Source organism: Lates calcarifer, linkage group LG18 (genome assembly GCF_001640805.2).
Source record: "Lates calcarifer isolate ASB-BC8 linkage group LG18, TLL_Latcal_v3, whole genome shotgun sequence".
Taxonomy (NCBI): Eukaryota; Metazoa; Chordata; class Actinopteri; family Centropomidae; genus Lates; species Lates calcarifer.
In genome coordinates this window covers 16,041,630-16,047,686 of record NC_066850.1, presented here as the reverse complement: position 1 = coordinate 16,047,686, position 6,057 = coordinate 16,041,630, and positions in this window count along the sequence as shown.

The following is a 6,057-nucleotide window of genomic DNA, read 5'->3' as shown; positions in this document are numbered from 1 at the left end:
TGTTCACTGAACCATCATCTGCATCTACATTTTCATCAGCACCAACAGCATAACTTCCATTGTTAACATTACATCACCATCTTCATCATCCTCATCCAGACGACACTTTAGCAATCCTTGCAAGAGATTCCAAACTTCACTGTCCCCTTTATATTTCCCCAAAACCACATAAAACATTTTTTTTTCTTTTCAGTTAGAAACATCACTGCTGCAATGAGGCTGTGTCGCAATTAATGCTTGAAGGGTCATCACTGACCTTGGAAACAGCAGTTGCTGGATTTTTTTCTTGTAAATTGAGAAATTGCGCATCATCTAATATTATTTCCCTGTAATTCAGTCTGACATATATGATAATGCCAAAGGGTCAATGGGACTTCAGATTGAAAAAGTCATCCAGTTTTTGCATTCTATATCATTACAGTGCTGGCTGGGATATATGTTGTCCTGTCAGTATGTGCGAAGCTGCATCCCCTCTCCTCCTGACAGATAAGAATGATCAAACTGGCACCTGTCTTAATGCTGTTGACACCTGTTGACAGCCTATAGTGATTAACTTGGGTGAGATCACACTTACAGCTCCTCTTTAATTTGTTGTGTTTTGTTTTGTTTGCTTGCCTGTTACATCAGAACTAGGAGGGTTTTTTTTTTCTTTTCTTGTCTTTAATCATGTAGAATCAGAAGCAGCCTTGTTTTCAGACCTTGTTATCAGACTGGCAGTTCTAGCAGTGGCAGTGGGAGTCTGGTTAGTATTGTAGACATGCACATTTTTTCAATAATCTACCTCTTCTTCTTAAGAAGCACAAACAAGCATAAGTCCAGACTCACTTCATTTCCATGTCCAGCTAAGCTTTCCCAGCATGCATCTGCTAACTACAAGCTATCAACATCCCTCTCCCCACATCCATAAATCTCTCTGTTTTGGAGACTTTTCTCATAGTCTCCATGAAAATGGCTCATACTTTCGGGAATATCACAGGTGTCATTTGGTGCCACCAGAGGTTAAGTTGAATTTTTCTCACTTGTCAGAACCAACAAAACTCACAGAGAAGATGTTCCAGAGTGTGAATAAACTGCTTTAAAAATGTGTGGTCTGAATGCCTATCACAGAGAGTCATAATGATCCAGAAATGATCTTTTGGGTTAAGTCTCCCACAATATGAGAGGAAAAAATTCAGTAGTTTTCCAGGACAATACGTGTATTCTGATTTGTTCATGAATTTAGACAGATGCAATCCTCAGTGATGAGGCATCTCACTCACACAAAATCTTTTGCTCTTGACCCTGAACGAAGCCAGAGGCAAAGACGGTGAGGATTTCAGTGTGATTCATCCATCAGGCAGCACCAGCCTGAGTGTTACTAACACCAGGCGCGCGGCTCAGCATCAACTCTCTCTGAGCAATATCTGGCACGAGCCCAAAGGTCAGATCTGTCATCCAACACTTTCCCACAAGAGGAAGCCTTCCCACGTGTGCCGTCCATGTCAGAAACTCATAAGTGAATATTTCCCTGAGTCATGCAGAGCAGTAGCATAGGAATAGACAGAGGACCAGATGACTGGGGGGGAGGGCCTTCAGGGATGATTTTGTAGTCTGCAATGTTTCATTACAGTTAATTACAGTTACACCTGAGAGCTGCCAGGTATAACCACAGGGTGATACTGGTCCACTGGGAGACTGGGAGGCCGATCAAGAGAACCTTGATTAGAGACGGTGATGATAGAAAGAAAGCCTTTTTTAAAAGCTTGTTTACAGAGACTCACATTTTTCATTTTCCTCCTTTCAAAACACACAAGCAATTTACGACAAGCCCCAATTAAAACAAGAACAATCTCAGTCTACATCAGTTATACAAGCTTTGTAGTATGAAATAGAGTTAGCGTTCACAGTGGCTCTTACTAAACATAATAATGTCACACTGATTTAAGCTATGAATTTGCAATCAAATTAAAATGTCATTCTCTGACATTTTCAGTAAATCAGAGTGTAGTTTGTTACTGAGGAAACAATTTGTTGTCTTTTTTTGTTGTTAACTCTTCAAGTTTTCTGTTCATTTTTATAATTGCTATTTTCCCCATAATGCACTTGCAGGCCTTCATCATTTTGACTTGTCACCACAGGAAAAGCTTGCAGACGCCTTTGCTGTGGTGTGGTGCATTTAAGGCAGTAATTGGCCAATAAATCTGTGACATGCAAAAACATAGCGGAAGAGTAGCACCAGTAGAGAGAGTCATAAGGTCAAGCAACTTACAGTTTGCCGATGTAACTAGCTGACATCAAGCAACAACAACTCTCCTGTGTGTACTGACTGAATTGATCAAGACTGTACTTTATTGCTTATGAATAAAACTTTTCACTTGTAAGAGGAATGTGGGTGTTTCTTTCAAAAGTCATATTGTGTAACTTCAAGTGTCCCAGTAAACCATTTGAGCATGTACAGCATAAACGCCTTAGAACTAACCTCTAATCTGAACTGAATGCTAGTATCATTAATGTTATTAAAGACATTGCTTTTTTTTGCTTTTACAAGTCAAAATATCTAGCCTGAAAAAGTTGCTGAAAAATATCCAAAGAGAGGGGAACTTAGTGCAGTACTTGGACTGATGACCATATAGCCTACCTGCTAAACATTTATAGGTGTACTGCATATATACACTATTCAGCTGCATTGATTTTGAGCCATTTTTCAATGTTATAGGAGTGTAATTCTAAATCAGTGGATAGCCCATTTAATGTTGTGGGCCTTTTTTGACATTTAGGTGGCCTTAGTCTGTACAAGTAAACATTTGAACACTATTATACATGGATGGTTGGAAATAGTAGATTTCTGGTTACATATGTAAGGTATAAGGTAAATACTCTAAGTTACAGGAAGCATATAAAAACAAAAGGATGATCAGAATTATTAGTGACAGACACTAAAGAAAAAAGAAAAATGCCACTCAAACTGTCAAAAGAAAATCTAGTGCAAAAGGTTTCAACACCCACAGATGAACTCATTCTTTTCCTCTAATGTAACAACTAGCAAATTTAAAAAAAAATGTACATGATCTCACGATAGAAAGTGTTACTTTTTTGCTTTCTGACTATGAATATCTGCAGGTTGTCATTTACTTAGCTGTGAGACCAGTCATCAGTTATTCTTTCAAGTTGTGGACTTCACATTTTGGCCTCAGATGTTTCAAATAACAGGGAAGCACCTTCTCTAAACAAAATGATCACAGCTGAGTTTGCATTTATGGAGGCAGCCTGGGCTGTCAGCAGGACATCTGATAAGCTTCAAACTGAACTGGATTCTGGGAGCAACGGAGTGGATGATGCAACTTTATTTAAATTACATTGAAGTGCACCAAACAGAAGACAGGGCAGTTTTAGAGGATATAGAGTCACTGTTCAGAGGCCTGCTGCATGGTAATGAGAACTGGGTGCATGCTAAAATGCAGAACATGCCAGCCTCAAAATGTCAAGGTGGGTTTGTGTTTAGAGCTGTAACACCGGCACCAAGTTCTCCAGTTCTCTGTGGAGAATTATTCTCCCAGCTAGGATAAAGGTAAATGAGAAGCTGAAAAGATGCTGTCAGTGAGCAGAGTATTAAGGCAGAATTATACAGGTGTTAGTGGCCATCAGTGTAGTCTTGGTGGGAAGGCTTGGTTGGACAGATCCTGATTATTCCTTCCTTTCTCACCACAGTTATAGAGGATATATGGAGGGAATGCACAGCACTGGGGAAAAGCAGTAATTTGGAGCAGGTTTATAAACAAAATGTCATTTTATGACCAGTGGTCAGGTGCAGTGGGGAGATTTAATGTCCTGTGATGGTCCAAATCAAGACTATTCATTCATGAGTGGTAGCTTCTTAAATTTCCAGTTTTGAATCCAAACTTTGCAGCATGAATATGAAAAGCAAAAACATTAGCTATGCTGTCAAAGTTTGAGTGTACTATTTGAAATGCTGTCTTGGATTCTGCTCTGCTCTTACAGAGTTTCTCTAATTGCACAGCAGGCACAAATGTTCCTCTGCCCACATACTGTCGCTGCCTCTTCTCAGTTTTGAGTTCTTGTCCTTAGCGGATGATATTTTAGTGACGTTTGGCTTCTTCGGAAGGATAAAATCCACACATTTAGGATAAACAAATATTTGGTTGCTCTAATGGAATCAAAGAACTGGTTTGAACTCACTGAATGACTGGTTTTAGCCAATTAGGTTGCAGGAGTGGACAAACTGGGAGCCTGAGTCATTTCATTTCAAGTAATATTTCTCTTATTCAATGTTTTTCTTTTTTCCATCAAATGGTCCAATTTGTGATTGACTTTGCTTTATCACATACTGTGTTTGTTCTTGAAGCACTGTCTCTGTGAGGAGACGATGCTGGATGCAGCTGGAGTTTTATGTCTAATATAATGTGGTAGATTTGTTTCATATTGGCTGCAAGGCAGCTCTAGAGCCAGAATTTCAGTGACGTTCCTCCTAAAACTTCTTTCCTGTTAGAAGTAATTCTACCCTGCTTACTGGAGAGGAATAACGTCACGATTTCTGCACACTGTCAACACGTTACTCTTCATTTGATGCATAATTAGCTGCTAGAAGCTAGCAGGCGTGTCTCCCCTCAGTCGCACAGTGTCCTTTCTCTGTTAATAATGCAGAGGGATGGTGAAACTTTAATTTTCAACTTGAATGCATTTGCAGTAACTATCTGGTGTGCATTTCCCCTCCTAGCACAGTCAGGTCACTGTCACTGTGTGTAAACAAAGCGGAACTATTTATGCACTTAAAACTTGATAGCTCTTGTGAACTGCCACGGACAATGCAATCGTGGATCCTAGAATGAGATGTCCTGACTGAAATACTACGCTCAGGGAGGGCTGTGACATTTCAGATAACATTTAGAGGCTCGCCTAATTAATATGAGCAAGGGTGTGTTTCCAAACCCAGTCCACTTAGCAAATTCAAATTTATTTCCCAATTACCTCAAAACAACTGCTCTCTTAATACGCTTGACTTGCTCTTTTGTCAGCTAACTCACTGCTTTACTTCCCAGCATGGCTCCTATCACACATGCAGGCCCACACAGTCCCTTAAAACTAAAATGCTGCTTAATCACCATGGACTGTGCATTGATTCATCAGTTTGTAGGTTCATCAAAAGCTGCTCACTTCTGTTTGGTAAATATTCTATTGGTAGAGGCTTTTCATGGAATTTATTGTAGTGCTATATACATACAGTAAGTTGAAAATGACACCTAACATGTATATGTATATGTATTTACAATATCTGTATGCAAATGCTTGAGCAACCAGGCCAAATCTGTCTTTTGACTGTTACTGTTTAATTATTATTATTATTATTTTTAAGTTCACAATATAAAAAGTGCATTTAATGATGCCATTTTAATGTCTGTTTGCATTTACTTCTTTTAACTTAAAAAATCAATAAAATATGTAATTTGCCCAAGGTGCATGTTATATGTCTTGCTTTGCTAGCAGTGTGGCTGTAGGGATGGCAATATTAGTTGGTTATTTGATTGGTCCACCATCTTGATCCAGACTGTAATATCTCAACAGCCTTTGAATCATTTCCCATTAATTTTTTTTACACTCCTAACATTTTGTTCTTCCTAATTCTGAGGGATAGAGTACTTGGCTTGAGAAAGCGAGGCTTGTGACGTGCACTTTGACGCCTCGGTGAACTTTGCCCCTTGTGGATGAATCAGCAGTCCCTGAATCCAGTGGAAAGCGATGACCCAGAAAAAAAGAGGTGACACTTTGTTTTCGGAGGTCTCCTCAGTGATCGGTGAGCGTTTGACACGGCCGCCCACACTGAAAAGTTCTCTTTATGCTCGAGAACATTTTCCCTCTCCTCACACCTCCCCCTGAGCCATTAGTATGTGCCAGAAACAGCAGAGAGGCTCATTATGAGTTCTTGGCATTATGTTCATTAATTTCATACATGAGAATCCTTTATGTTTCAGATCGCATTATGTAGCATATAAATTATTCCGCTGTGTTGCCTTCATTCTGCCTCTGCACAAACTTGTCCTGTCATGAGATTTATAAAAACAT